General features: G+C 37.9%; 1 protein-coding gene and 1 pseudogene across 1 annotated transcript in view; one reads left to right on the top strand and one right to left on the bottom strand.

The window, feature by feature from the left end:
- Positions 1-16,424, bottom strand: part of ARHGAP24 (Rho GTPase activating protein 24) — a 504,222-nt gene that overhangs the window by 460,172 nt on the left and 27,626 nt on the right. The gene's annotated exons all lie outside the window — the stretch shown is intronic.
- Positions 7,844-16,424, top strand: part of LOC111825049 — a 37,307-nt pseudogene continuing 28,726 nt past the window's right edge.

Below are 16,424 nucleotides of genomic sequence, written 5' to 3'. Positions count from 1 at the left end.
GGGGCTAGTGTATCTCCCTAGGTTGATCCCTCAAGGGGGCGGTGGGGTTGGGCCAAACATAGGAACAGCAGTGACAGTGGGGCATATATTGAGAGAAAAAATGGCCCTTGCCTGAAAGCCACACAATTCAATCTCTCCCCACTTGTCCCTGGCAACCCCTGAGTTCGAAAGTTTTTCAAGAAAGACTGCAATGCATCCCGCCCAGGCTGGCTGCCAGGAGATCCCTACACTTGGAGCAGGCTTGGCAAGGTGGGTCCTCAGGGAGTTAGCGGGGAGGGGTTAGTGCATTTCCCCAGGCTCCCGTCATGTGGAGGGGTTTGCCTGACCCACAAAAGATGGCATCTGTGGGTTGCCTGGGAGTGGGACTCAGCACTGAGAAATCGGCAGCTGTCCCTCCAGCCGTCTCCCCAAAGCCACACAATCCAAGTTTTCCCTGTATCACTCCAGTTCCCTCTGAGCTGCCGTCCCTCCACGGGAGTTCAGGGTGCGTGTCTGTGAGATTTTTTTGTGTTGGTCCATTAAGTGGACGCCTGGGTTTCCAGCATTCCTCTCTCTCACCCGAAAAGATGGAATCCCCTCTGATTTTTCTAGGCAGATATTTTATAGGTTCCTCTTCCCTGCAGTGGTGCTCTGGGTTGGGGAACTTGGCTCCTCTGAGGGAAGCTCTGCAGCTGAGATAGACCTCCAGATTTTCAACCACTGCACTTGGGCGAGAGGGGTCAGCCCTTTTTGCATCTCCGCCTTTCCTGACAGTCTCTGGCTTCTCTGTATATCCTTAGTTATGTGACTTCTGCTCAGCTAGTCTTCACATGGTTATCCAGGTTGATTGTTCTACAATTTAGTTATAATTTTGATATGGTCCTGGGAAGAGGTGAGTGTAACTTCCACCTACTCTGTGGCCTTCTTGGATTCTCTATGTTCCTATCTTATATAAAGTTTTGGATCATATTACAAGCCAAGCAAGGTCCTTTTGCCTGAGCTCTAAATTCAAACCTCAGTTTTCAATTAAAATAGTTTTTTTAATGCTATTTAGACCTAGACTCAAGAGTTTACTGGATTCTTGTTAAACAACTAAATTCTCTTTTCCAAGATATGCAGATCCCTCCTCCCCCATCAGCTCCTGGGAAAATCTTCTGCTTTATACTTTTAGTGGCCATTTGTAGATGTCTCACTTACTATTCTAGAGTTTCTTTGAGTTTGCTGACTCACAATTTTTCTGAGACAGCCTTTATTTTCCCGTCATTCACATCTCAGCTCACCACATCCTCTCTTTTTTCTCTAGTCACCCATGAGTAGACACGTGAACACACACACACACACACACACCATGCACATTCACATCACACATGCTCATCCATAAAGTGAAATGTTCCTCCAGCTATGCGACTACCTACTTGTGGACTCAGATCTTAGTATAAAACTGGCATGATAAAACTTCAAAATATTTTCAAATGCAATTCCATTTGAATACCTGAATAATAGCAAAATTAGCTTACTCTCAAGACATACCTTTGTGTAGATTTCAAGTCAATTATCATGTTGGAATCATCTCATTAAGTGTGCATTTTTTAGAAAATTATATACTGCCATAGAAATAAAACTATTCTGCTCCCAGGAATTATTTACTTATAGACTATGTAAATTAAATGTGACTTTAAAAACAGTTTCCTATGCCTAATAAGCAAACAGAGAGGAAATTATCAATAGGTTCTTCACATGAGTCTAACTGCAGTGCCATGTATATTCTAAGCCTTATCATTTGTCTAGAAAATCCTCATTTCATCCTATTTTCATCAGTCTAAGCTTTTCTTCATTTCATCTTATTTTCATCATATATCAAGATCTTTAAATAATGAATGGTGTGTTTTTGTTTGTTTGTTTTGTGTGTGTGTTTTTTTCTTCTTCTGCTTCCATTTTTCCTCCCATATACATCGCCTGCTTTATCTAGTTTCAGATCATTTGAAACTTCAGGAGAAGAACTTTTACCTCATTACAGATTCTTATCCCAATGCTATAAAATATACAGTCAAAATAAAAAGTTGAGCTATTAAGGCTGCTAATGGACTTGGATACTCGGCAAAATTGATTCCATGCTTGAGCAACTGTAATTTTCCTGGTTTGGGCTGTATCTTGGTTAATTATAGGGACTGAGGTCATAACTTTAAGTCACTTAAAACCAATTAAGTTATCAAAGAGAATAAAATGTTTTACTGTTACAGAGCACAGATGTAACCATCAACTTGCATAAAACCTAAATAAGAAAGTATAAGTGAATAAAAATAACTTATTCAAATACCATAATAATTATAAATAATAATAATAATAGTAGTAGGATTAGACCTTATGGTTTTCAAGGTGCCTTCCTATATGTGATATATTTTCATTGCAGCAATCCTATGAAAACGACATGACTGCTTACATTTTACAGAAGAAAAATACAAAGAGAAACAGTGTATGCACCTGGCTCGGAATGACATAAGCTCATAACACGTGAAGATAAGACTTGAATTCAGGCCATCTAAGTACAGATTCTGGATTCTTTTCTCTAATATGTTAGCAGCAGCATCTCCCTATGCAAAGGACAGCAAAATTTCCTGTTAACATATCACTTGCACTGGTCAAATGCTTGACAGTAATTATTATCATTACATCTCTTTTGTGAGGAGGAAGATTGCCAGCCTCCTAGAGATCAATTCTAAATCCAATTTTAGGTATTAACTTTAATGTCCTATCCTACTAATCTTTTATTCAAGTTTCCAACAAACAGTAAAATGAACGGTTCTCTTGCTTTCTCTCTGTGCTCACCATCTGTTGGAGATGCTAATGAGCATTGAATTGGCTAAAAAACAGGTAGAAATATCAGAAAGAATAGCAAGTGGTTTAGATAATTTACAAACTTGAAAATTGACTGGAAAAAATAAGTATTGGCTTTAAGATCTTGAAGTGACACTAAAGACAAATGAAAATAGAAAGCTTGCTTTTCAAGATAGACAGGCTAATCATGTAAGGAATAGAATTTAGAATACCTACTTTCTCCATATTTCAAAATTACCGAACAAAGTTCCTGGGAAATCAATGAAAACAATGTGATTTTTAGAAAGATTTTCTAAAGAAACTAAGAGAATAAGCTAAGAAAACAATGACCAAAGGGCAATTCAAGATGTAGGCCAGTAAGAAGACAAAAAATGAAAAAAATGAAAAATAGAACTACAAAGTTATCCTCTTATTTTCTTGTCTCCGATTTTCAAACTTTTTCAAAGTTTACAAATGGTGGGAAGCAAGCTTTGTGAAGGCTTACTTAGCAAGCGTTAGTCTGGGGTGACATGGAACTAACATAGGGGAAACTGAGGAGGAGAAATGGTGGAGTTTCAAAATGCTGAGAAGTCTGTTCTAAATTACTGCAGTAGAAGACTCTCTGCCCTGTGTGTTTTATTCAATAATGGAGAGACCCATAAAAGAAGCCTCTAAATGGCTCTAGGGGGAATAGTCCCATGAGGTGGAAATTAAAGCCCCAAGACTTCGCTCAAGATGCTGATGCACATTGAAGAAAGAAGGACGCTTTTGGATGTGACATCAGACGTGTCCATTCAAATGTCCTCAGAATCAAACCTGGGGAAAATAACTTCAAGTTCCTCAAGAAAGGAAATTTAAAAAACAAACAAAAGACAGAGACTGAGACCACCCTTTGGGGAGCCCAATAAAATAATTTTAAGATCAGCTTATAGAAAGCCTCTTCTCTCTGGGGTTCTCTATAGAAGCAACCAGCAGCAAGAGCAAGAGCAAATCCAGCTGTGCCTTCCAGGTCCAGCACTGGGGCAGACTAAAGCCACCAGGTAAGAGAGTGGGCATCAGTCCTGAGATCTGTGACAGGATAACATCACTAAGTCATAAGCTACTTCATCCCCTGTGAGGGGGAGATGGGAAGCTCCACTGGATGGGGATTTCCATTGGTCCTGCTGGGCATAGTACTCAGAGCCTAAATGTAAAGCCTAAACTTAACCAGTACATAAATGTTCATCATTAATGTAAATTTGACCCATATCCCTGCCTAAATCCCTTTAAACTTCTGTTGATACTCACATACTATTACAAGGAATTAGAAGTGCAGAGGGGAAATAGTTAATATCCATAATAGTAATTTTAGGGGAGAAAAATGATATTGGGAGAAATGAGCAAATTCAAGAAAGTAACTGGTTGCCATGAAGATAAATGGTTTCTTTAATAGGCAAAAAGTGTGTAACAACTCCCAAACACAAGGCTTGTACAAAATGCAATCAACTCAGACATTAAGTGTGCCGTCAAAAAATGTATCTGCAATCACTGAGAATGAGGGAACTAAAAAGGTTCAGAATGTCAACTCCAAGAATAAACCTACCTGTTAAGAAGACTCCTGGTAGCCTTGGCCACTGTGGCTCAGGTAGTTAGAGTATTGTCCTGAACACCAAAAGGTGGCAAGTTTGAATCCCAGTCAGGGCACATCCCAGCTTGCAGCTTAGGCAACCAATCAATGTTTCTCACGTCGATGTTTCTATATCTCTTGCTCTCTCTCCCTCCTGGTAGCTAATTTCCTGGTAGCTAATTGGGCTGAAATTTATTTTTAGTAGTCCTTGTGAAACATGCGTCTTTTATGCACTCTATACTTCAGGGAGAAGTGGCACTGAGCCAAATCTTAAAAATGAGCTCCTAGGCCCATAAATCAACCAATGGGTTGTAGCCCTGTCCCGGCCAGTCAGGGCTGTGCAGCTATAACCTCATTTGCACCAATCAGAGAGGCTTCATTTCTACCAATTAGGATGGTGCTATTTGGACCAATCAAATTGTGAGGTCTTGGAACACTTGCATAGAAAGGACCAATCAGGGACCAGGGAAGGGCACAGTTCTCTATATAAATCAGTTTCATTTCTGTCCTCAATGGAACACACTTGAAGTTTCCTTAGAAGTTATCATATTAAAACACCTGTGCCTCCTTCCCTGACTCACTTTTCCTGAGCAACTTCACCTGAGCCGCCTCTTTCTGGCTGCTTCAACTGAGCTGTTCCACAGCCCAGCCAGCTCAAAATTGAGCTATTATTCAGCTCACAATTGAGCTAAATTTCACCGCACCCCAAATTGGGGACTCCTGTTGGCATTAAATGGTGGCAACAACATTCAGTTGACAAGAGTAAATTTCCCCTTTTTTCTCTAAGGCAGTGGTTCTCAACCTTGGCTGCACATTAGAATCACCTGGGAATCTTTTTAAAATCCTGATTTCTGGGCCTCATCCTCTGGAAATTCTGTTTCTTTGTTACTAATGTTGTGGCCTCACCCCATAACAAAGAAACAGAATTTCCGGAGGATGAGGCCTAGAAATCAGGATTTTAAAAAGATTCCCAGGTGATTCTAATGTGCAGCCAAGGTTGAGAACCACTGCTCTAAGGTAATGCAGAGATGATGCTACAATACAGACATTTATTATTGACTCATATGCAGCCTCTAAAACTTAACTACTGGTATCATTTTCACAGGGAAACAGAAGACTAACTCTTCTTATGGAAATGTTATATCATTATTTTAGGCAGACACAAACCTGGACTTTAACCAGTATGTAAAGACATCTTGACATATTTTATATTTTTGCTCATTTATTCTTTAAATTCTCAACACATTGCACTATAGACCAGGAGAATATATATATATACACATATACATATACATATATACATACACATATCCTCATCCAAGAACATTTTTTCCATTGATTTTTAGAGAGAGTGAAAGATATGGAGGCATGGGGGGGAGGGAGAGAGAGAGAGAGAGAGAGAGAGAGAGAGAGAGAGAGAGAGAGAGAGAGAGATGTGAGACAGCTATATAGATTGGTTGTCTCCTGCACGTGCCCCAATCTGAGCCCAGGATTGAACCTGCAAGAGAGGTACATGCCCTTGATCGGGAGAATATTTGGTTGGAGGGCTGACACTTTAACCACTGAACAAACTGACCAGGATTACAATAGACATATTTAATGTAAATATTTTTTCAGGTACTTACTGGGTGGATTTTTCTTAGCATACATTGCACAGAATCTCTGGTTTTGAAATTGTACAATAATAGAAAACACACTCACTGTTTTTAAATACATGACCAAAACGTAGTGATAGTATCAAATCTTGAAAATCAGTTAACAAACATTAAAATATTTTTCGAATTGAACACTACACTAAGAAAGCCTAACATAAACAACAAAAACCTTTTATTTTAATCTTTGGGTTTATATGATTATGAAATTCTAAAACCATGTATATTTGGGCTGAAGTTTCCCACATTTACTTAAACTCAAAAAAATTTAGAGAAATGTAATCTGTGGGCTTGAAAGTGATTCAAAATTAACCTCCCCTGCCACCACCATTTCTCTTTTCCCTTTCTGGGAATTATTGTAAATACATTATTATACTAGGCCTTTAGTAAAAATAATGTTATAAAACAAATATTTAAGATGAAGTGACTTGCCATGTATAAAATGACTTAATTCCTCATGCTGTGCCCTATTGGATTAAAACATAGAATCAAATGCTTACTTAAAATAATAAACTTTGCACACAAGATTATATTAATTTAAAATTTTTGAGACTAAGGATTTATGTTAATATTTCAATGAAGAGAAACAAGTATAGCAAAGTTGTTCTTTAATTTAAAATGCCAAATTTAGAACTAATATGTTTATCTAAATTTAGCCTTATCTAGATATAGTTTCTTTTAATAGCTTCTTATATTCAGAGGTTATCTTGCAAACAAAATGATTTCTAAACATAAAGCACAGTAGGCCAAAATTTAATACTCTTAATATGAATATGCTCTTCATTGCCTCATGTTATACCATGTTGACTTTATAATTACTGGTTTTGTTTCTGAAATATATAGTTTTGTACAATATACATTTATGTACCACATTATGATGTTTCCATCAGTGATGGACTGCATTTATGACAGTGTTCCCATAAGATTACAATGGAGCTGAAATTTCTTATCACCTACTTATGTAGTTGCTGTCCTAACATGGTACCACAATGGATTACTCACATGTAAATAAGGATGCTATACACATACATAGCACATACAATGGTGTACTATACACATATAGAGCACATATCATTATGTACAGTATGTAATACTTTATGATAATAGACAACTATGTTACTGGTTTATGGATTTATTATACTATACTTTTTATCATTATTTTAGAGTGCACTCTTTCTACTTATTAAAAATAAAGGTTTGCAGTAAAACAGTATGCTGTGTTACACCAGCAGCAACCTCATACATCTTATATTTACTGCATCCCTTGATTGCATCATCTTCTCTTGTGTTTGATTTAACCTCATGTTGTTTTGTTCATCATGGCCCCTAAGTGTACAAAATTTACTGCTAATGTTGCCATTAAGACATCATGTTGAGTGATTGACCCAGAAACAAAATGAACAGTGATTAAAAACTATGAAGGTGGAAATTCAGTGATGGTTATGGCTCAACAGTCAGGCATGTCTCACTCTACCATATCTATGATCTTAAAGAACAAAAATAAAGTGATGAAAGTTGTTAAAGGACCTTCTTCAATGAAGGTAATAACAAAAATTTAAGGAACTGTATCAGACATAGAGGAATTTCTAGTGACCTGAATTGAAGACCAAATCCAGAAGGGTGTCACTCTCAGCACTATGACAAACAAACCAAAAAGTTCATAATGTTGAAAGAATATGCTGAACTCGACTACAATGTTCAATTTACTCCTGGGTTTGGGTGGTTTAAATGATTCAGAAATTGTTATTCATTACATAATGTGAGAGTGAATGATGAGTTTGAAAGTGCTGATATGAAAACAGCTGAAGAATCTTTGGAAATTCTAGATAAGCTGATTGTGGAGGAAAATTACTTGCCAGAGCAAATCTGGAATATGGATGAAACCAACCTATTCTGGAAACAAATGCCTAAAAGGGCTTTCATCCTTAAGGAGACCAAGTCAGTGCCAGGTTTTAAGATGCTTAAGAACAGAGTAAGTCTTGCTTGCGGGCTACAAATTGAAAACCTTGTGATCTGGCACAGTGAGAACCCCAGGGTCTTCAAGCATAACATTAAGCACACACTGCAGGGACGTAAGAAGTCCTGATGACTCAGCTTCTCTTCCAAGATGCCCTCCTGAACTGCTATGCCAGTGAAATGGAGAAGTACTATTTGGAGGATAGCATATCTCTCAAGATTTTGCTGATTGTTGAGAATGCTCCTTGTCATCCTCCTTTTATTGGTGAAATGTATCCCTATATTAAAGTAGTGTTTCTCCCTCCAAACACCATTTCTTGGATCCAACCAATGGATCAAGGAGTTATAGCTTAGGCATACTACCTGAGGAGGACCTTTGCGTAGGCCATTGCTACAACTGAGGAAGATACTGGAATTCTGGAAGGATTACAACATCTATGACTGCATCAAGAACCTTGCTTGGTCTTAGGGTGACATCACCAAAGAGTACATGAATGGCATCTGAAAGAATACACTCAAGAGGTTGGTCCATTGATTTCAAAGAATTTTTTAAGAATGAGGAAATTGTAAAAGTCAGCAAGGCTATAGTTGAAATGGTAATCAACTTTGACCTAGGGATGAATGAGGATGACATTCACAAAGAGAAAAAGAAACAGCAGAAGTAAAAGAAGAACCACCAAGAAAATTCACAGTAAAGGGTTTAGCAGAAGCTTTTGCAGATAGACTTCAACAAGCTCCTTAAAAGTTTGAAAACATGGATCCTGACACTGAAAGGTTTTCATTAACAGAGAGGAATGTTCATGGTGCATTATCTACTTACAAGCAAATCTATGATTAAAAAAAATAGAAAGAAAATAAGAAGCCAAGCAAATTACCATGGACCTATTTCTGAATAGAGTGACACTCAGAATACACTCAGGCAGGTCCTTTTGGGGGGCATTTCAGAAGAAGGCACTGTTCTAATAGGAGATGAAAGCTCCTGAAGACTTTCCAGTGGGACATGATGTGGAGGTGGAAGATAATGATATTGATGATTCTGACCCTGTATAGGCCTAGGCTAATGTTTGTGTGTGTGTTTGTGTCTTAGTTAAAAAGAAGTTTAAAAGCTAAAAAATAATGTTTAAGATAGAAAAAAGCTTATAGAATAAGAATATAAAGAAAATATTTTTGTGCAGCTGTACAATGTGTTTGTGGTTTATTACAAAAGAGTTGAAAAGTAATAAAAATAAAGTTTATAAAGGAAAAATGTTATAGTAAGAAAAGGTTGTTATATTATTGAAAACAGAAAATATTTTTATAAATGTAGTATAGCCTAAGTGTACAGAGTTTACACTACTGCACACTGATGTCCTAGGCCCTCACATTCACTCACCACTCATTTCATCAACTCACCCAGGACAATGTCCAGTCTTGCAAGCTTCATTCATGGTAAGTTCCCTATGTAAGTATATCATTTTACCTTTTATAGCATATTTTTACTGTATCTTTCCTATATTTAGATATGTTTAGATTCACAAATATGCATCATTGTGTTTTAATTGCCTACACTGTTCAGTACAATAACGTGCTGTACAGGTTTGTAGCCTAGGAGCAATAGTCTATACCAGAGCCTGGGTGTGTAGTAGACTACACTGTCTAGGTTTGTAGAATGCATCCCTGTCTTTAAGCATCACATGACTGTATATAGATAAACCCATTAATAATAAAAAAATTGCATTTGCATTTTATCAAGGTAATATTAGTGACCTTATGGTTAGATTTTTTAATTTAATAACTGCAGGGATCCCCCATGAAAATAGCCCTTGTCAGGGTGAAGCATACTGTGCTCAAATGTAAACTAATAGTCTATAAATACACAGCTATGTTAAAACTTAGGACACTGTGACAAATTTAAATAATCACTCCTTATTAGGCTACTAATGAGCCTCAATAAGTCAACCTATGGATATTTATCAGAACTTTTGTGTATTTTTTGAACAGCCATGACACTTTACAATAAAATATGTCATTTACTTAAAAGGCTGCAATAAGAAGATAAATAAATTATCTACATTGAGTGATATTTACTAGCATCATTGGTCATTCCTGAGCCCAATTAGTCAAGATTTGTTTAATATATAAACAAATTATTATTTGCATAAAGTCTCAATATTGGCAGACTTAAGACAAAGATTAAATATCCAGCTTATTCTTCCTTTAACTTTATTTTGTTCCAATTACAAATATATAAAATAGAAATTTGTAATAAATTATAAAAAATTCTAATGAAAAAGCAAGTAGATGTCAAAAGTTACTATGTCTACACCATAGTCACCCATTTTCCATCTCCCCAGCTTCCTGCTAAGATAAACACTCCAAGGAGAAGTTCCAGTAACATGAGGGCCTATCTTTTCTACTCCAAATTTCAAATACCAATGACCTTATCCTAGGGAGAAAAGGAAAGGGAAGGACAAGAATACAAGAGCTTTGTCTGAGAAGAAACATCACAGACTCAAACAAAAATCCACTTATATTGCCCTTATGCATGTAAAAGCTGTGACTAATAAAAATTACTACTGAATTCATAGAGCTTTTGTGTCATTATGCCTTTGATTAACCAATAGGGTACTAAAAATACAACTATTTATATGTGGGGAGACTTTTAAATATTTTGACCTTAAAGAGTTCCCCGTAGCTGAGAAAAGACCGGGGACTTGTGCCTCAGACTGTCTGCTCTATGTTAGTGTAAACATTATTCTTTGAAGGTGAAATAGTTGTGCAGGAAGAGATAACACGCTGGTTGTAACTAGTCTCAAAAAGCACACCTAGCATTAATTTATTACCGAATCCACGGCAGAGCAGTTAGGACCACAACGATTTCCAGAGTTCACTGTCTAAATCTCCTGCTACTACCTTTTACCAATGGGACATGAGGGAAATGTGCACAATCAATTCCTTATAAAAAATATTAAGCTGGTTTCAAAATAGCTGAATTATTATTGCTACACTTAATGGAACTCATTAAAATGGCTGCCATGAGTCTATCTAGATCAGTGGTTCTCAACCTGTGGGTTGTGACCCTTTTGGCGGTCGAATGACCCTTTCACAGGGGTCGCCTAAGACCATCCTGCATATCAGATATTTACATTATGATTCATAACAGTAGCAACATTACAGTTATGAAGTAGCAACAGAAATAATTTTATGGTTGGGTCACAACATGAGAAACTGTATTTAAAGGGCCAGAAGTTTGAGAACCACTGATCTAGATGTTTCCACTATAATTGAATTTTAATTAACTCGATCATTTTTAGTAAACTAATAAATAAACTTGCTCCAACCTTATCTTATTTAACCTTGGATCTTTCAGTACAGAATTTAGAGATTTCGATTTTTCTTTCTTTTCTTTTCATTGCCATAGTGATACTGAACCAACTGCATTATTAAAATTGTCTAATTCTTGTTACCATCAATTAGTCTTTCATTAGCAACCTTCAGTATATTTATGTTCCAAGAGAATTTCAACTGTACTGCTGCCTGACTACTACCTTCATATCACAGCACACAAGAGTTCTGGCATAAACAACACATATATGGTTATTTATATAAGTATATGCACAGGTTCAAACATTTTATAAGATGCTCATAGACCAATTAGGCATTTTGATCCTTTGGAAATAAAGAGAATTGCTTGAAAATGGAACTGCTCAAATCTCTTAGTTCAATGTACAATGCAATTTGGATCACTAATAATATTATGATTTTATGAAATCTAGAATGTGATACATACCAGCATCTGCATAAGTGCTTCATTCAATGCTAATTGTCTTCCTGGAAACTCAACAGGAAGCTGATCCACCTGTTATATAAGAACCATAAATTTTCTCTGGAAAACCTTATTTTTTGTTAGTGTTTGGTACCAGTTTCTTCAATAGTCTATTCTTCACTTGCTGGCTGCCCTCCTGCTATTACTTAATAATGTTCTAATAATGCACTTAGTCTTGCTTGGTCCTTATTAATCAGTGTTCTCTTCACCAGAGTTTTCCTTGTCAGGTATCAAGGCCTGTCTCCCCATTTATCCCATAAGTATGTCCAGTCCAGGTAGGAGTCATTAGTGCCATAATGCTATACCACAGAATTGTTTTGAACATGAAATGAATTCTTACATGTGAACTAAAAAGCACCGTACCTGACACATGGAATACACAATAAATGGGGGCTCTCATTATCCCTACCATTCAACCTTAGACATCTTCCTTTGATTTTTTGCTCTCTGAACACCCTAAATCAGTGATGGTGAACCTATGACCCGCATGTCAGAGATGACACGCGAACTCATTTTTGGTTGATTTTTCTTTGTTAAATGGCATTTAAATATATAAAATAAATATCAAAAATATGTCTTTGTTTTACTATGGTTGCAAATATCAAAACATTTCTATATGTGACACGGCACCAGAGTTAAGTTAGGGTTTTTCAAAATGCTGACACGCCGAGCTCAAAAGGTTCGCCATCACTGCCCTAAATAAAGGTGAGTCTTAATTCAGCTTGTTATGTGACTAAATCCTGGTGTGAGTAAGGGGACAGGATGGTCTACTTTCAGAGTAGGTCTAATCTGCTGATTTAGGATTAGAGCACAGGTTCTTCCCTGAGACAGAACCATCAGAGGATCAGAACTAGACCTAAAAAGGTGATTTTCTTTTGCATGTGTCCAATTTTTGCTAAAAATGAACAAACAACAACAAAAACCCTATCTATTAACTTCAGAGACAGGGTATAAAGGCCAAAATTGCAGACTGTTTAATCCAGGGGTGGGCAAACTTTTTGACTCGAGGGCCACAATGGGTTCTTAAACTGGACCGGAGGGCCGGAACAAAAGCATGGATGGAGTGTTTGTGTGAACTAATATAAATTCAAAGTAAACATCATTACATAAAAGGGTACGGTCTTTTTTTTTTTTTAGTTTTATTCATTTCAAACGGGCTGGATCCGGCCCGCAGGCCGTAGTTTGCCCGCGGCTGATTTAATCACAGTCAAACAGGGGAAGATAAATTCTTGTTGAAAGAAAAAGCTACTAGTAGTTACAAAGAAAAGGAAAAGTCCAAGAGAGAGCAGCAAAACAAGGCAGGAAGCAAGCCCCAAATGGAGTAGCATCCCTGAAGGCATTTCATTGCCCAGGTTGCTATGAGATCCTCATCTGCCCAACTCAGAACTAAGAGAGTCTTTGGTCATGTGAATAGGACACTGGGAAGCAATCTATCCTTGTGTCAGACTTACAGCAGCAGGTACTACATTTCTAATAACTTTGATTAAAATTATAAATACACTAGAGGCCCAGCGCACAAAATTTGTGCACTGGTAGGCTCCCTAGCGGCTGCTGGCTGCTGGCCGGGGCTTCTCTCCCTTCCCCCAGCCGGCCCCGCCCCCTGGTCGAACTCCTAGATGAACTCCCAGTCGAGGGGACAATTTGCATACTATGCTTTTATTATATAGGATTATCTCATATAGATTTTGTTCACATATTGGATAGGTCCTAGAGTATTTCTGTGTGATAGAATTACACTTATATAATGAGATACTATTTTTGAAATAGTAACCAATGCATTTTTATTTCCAGTATTCCCTTCTCATCTGTGTTTTCAGTCTGTAGTATGAATTCATTGGCCTCAGACAAGGGATGACGCATTTGCCTCAAGCAAGGGATTGTGACTTAGAGATAGCTTTTTAACTATAGTCTAGAAAATTATTCCCTAATGCAGAGAAATAAAGATGATGAAGGAGATGTGATGAGAGAGTATGAGAGACAAAAGAATGAGACATAGAGCAACACACAGTCTTAGGTAAAGTTATTCACCTGAGCTCTCTAAGTGCACCTAAGTTAGCATGTCTACTACTTGTACTCAGGAGTTCCATGGGACTGAGTTCATAGATGGTCCAGTTTCCACCCAGTAAGCAATGTACAGTGTGCACTAAGAGAAGCTATGCTAGTTTCTCCCGTTGATAGTGCATCATTCTCTACCCATTCAGCAGAAAAACCAAACATATGCTCAAGACTTTGCTCAATTATTATGTTACCTTATTTTATCTTCGAGATGGACAACCTCCTTTCAACTCTAAACTTGTAAATAAGTAAAGAGGCAACAGCCAAAGGCAAGTACAGTTTTTCTGGAGAACTGAATAGAGGTGATGGGTAGGAGGCAATGCCCTACCAAACCTGTACATCATTATGGTTCATGTACCTTAATGTGTAAAATCAGACAGTATGGCCATGCTTATAAATATTATCTTCATCCTGCGAATTTGTACTTCATTCTAAGATACCAAAGGGTCTAAGAAAGAAGCTGATGTGATCAAAATGTCTGTGTAGAGTCGTGGTCATATAAAGAATGAAAGGTCTGATAAAAGAGGGTATAGTCACTAATATTTATTAGGAGCTTATTTTGGTCTAAGACTTATGCTAGACCCTTTGTGTATATTGTCTCCCTTGATTCTTTGACCAACAGTATGGAGTCTGGAATAAACTAATATTCAGAGATGTTAAGAGACATGTCTAAAGAGGTGTAAGCAAACAGTTCTGGGGTGAGAACCCAAGTCTGTATACAACCCAGTGCTTTTTCCTCTAGTCCATGTTCTCTTCCAACTTCACCAAGCCTAATTTAGAAACAGGCATTAACAACCTTTCACAAATTAGTGTTTGGTTGTCATGGACACCAGCCATATTATACTTTGTTTCCAGTTTCAAAAGAACTCCCTTAAGCACTATTCCTCATTACCAATAATGATCCAATCCGTAATGAGTCCTTAATGGTAATCAGTCTTCTCATACCCCAATCAAGCACACCTCATTTCAAGATTTTTGAAACAGGTTTATAAAGACTGAAATTCACATGATGAAGCACCATGGAGAAAAGTGGAGCAAGGCCGCCATAACCACAGGGAGGGAGTGGATTTTATAAGAATACTCTTGGAGAGGATGCAGTAATGGCAGAGGTAATTCTCACCTTTAATCACTTGAAAAGCAGCTTGCTCTCTATTTTCTTTCAGTGCTTCTCAACCTTCCTAATGCCGTGACCCTTTAATACAGTTCCTCATGTTGTGGTGACCCCCAACCATAAAATTATTTTCGTTGCTACTTCATAACTGTAATTTTGCTACTGTTATGAAGCGTAATGTAAATATCTGATATGCAGGGTGTATTTTCATTGTTCGTGACCCACAGGTTGAGAACCGCTGCTTTAGATCAAGGATTAGGGCTTCAAGACTAGGAAGTGGTCTTGTGTGAACAAGAAAGGTAGGCAGCAGCTGAGTCCAAATTCAAGTAGGCAAACAGCCAAGAGCAGAAGGTGGCAAGAAGCTCAAAGTCCATGCAAACAATAAGCACTCGGGAGATCCTTACAAGTTGACAAAACAGCTAGAAGCATGTGGTCAAAGAGCAAGAAAGGGTCACCTACTAAGCGTAGGAGTGAGGAGAAAGCAGAAAAACAGCCCCTATCATGGGAAAAATGCTACAGGCTCAGTGGTTAGAGCATCAGCCCACACACTGAAAGGTCACAGGTTCAATTCCAGTCAAGGGCACGTACTTCGGTTGCAGGCTCAATGCCCTGCCCTGGTCAGGGTGTGTGTGGGGGGGACGCAACCAGTCAACATGCCTTTCTCTCACATCTGTGTTTCTCTCCCCTTGTCTCTCTCCCTTCCTTCCACTCTCTGAAAATCAATGGGAAAATATCTTCAGCTGAGGATTAACAAAAAAGGAAGAGGAGGAGGAGGAGGAGGAGGAGGAGAACCTTCAGTCTGAAATTCTCAGTGTGAGGCTAGATACTATAGTCTGGAGATCGAGTCCTTGAAAATAGAACACCACTGTGGCAAAGATATTTTCAAGTGAGGAAGGAGACAACAATCATGCATGCAACCTACAAGGGAATATGGTTCAGTGTAGCAGCTACTGAGCTTGTGAATTGCTTTTATTTAGACGGATGTCAATGAAGGCTAAACTACCGGTCACAAATTTCAGCATCATTATCTGCATATGCAAACTTCAATAGACAGATATTAACACTGTTTTGCATAATTTTGTGGTTATTTCTAGACCCATCCACAACCCCCCACCACCCTCCTTTCCCCACCTCCCCCCCCCCCCACACACACATTTTAAAGTGTTTTGGAAAGGCTGGACTGGAAACTTAACCCAGGAATTAATAAAATATTATTTAGTGCTCAGTGCCTATAAATCAGTTGTCAAGTAGGCAAGAGTTTCTGCAGAGAAATTTAAAGGGACTTTATGTCTGGGACATGCTGGAAAGACTTAAAGTAAGGAAAGGCTTGATTTTATCATTTGTCTGTTCTTCACTGGAGAATGTTGTTCATTTTGATGGCTTCCAGAATATTGGAAAACAAGATGATCTCCAGTGACTACATGTCCAAAAAAGCAGGTAGGGAGT

This window comes from Myotis lucifugus, unplaced genomic scaffold (genome assembly GCF_000147115.1).
Source record: "Myotis lucifugus unplaced genomic scaffold, Myoluc2.0 scaffold_12, whole genome shotgun sequence".
NCBI classification, from domain to species: Eukaryota; Metazoa; Chordata; class Mammalia; order Chiroptera; family Vespertilionidae; genus Myotis; species Myotis lucifugus.
This window is presented reverse-complemented; position numbering and strand designations above follow the sequence as displayed.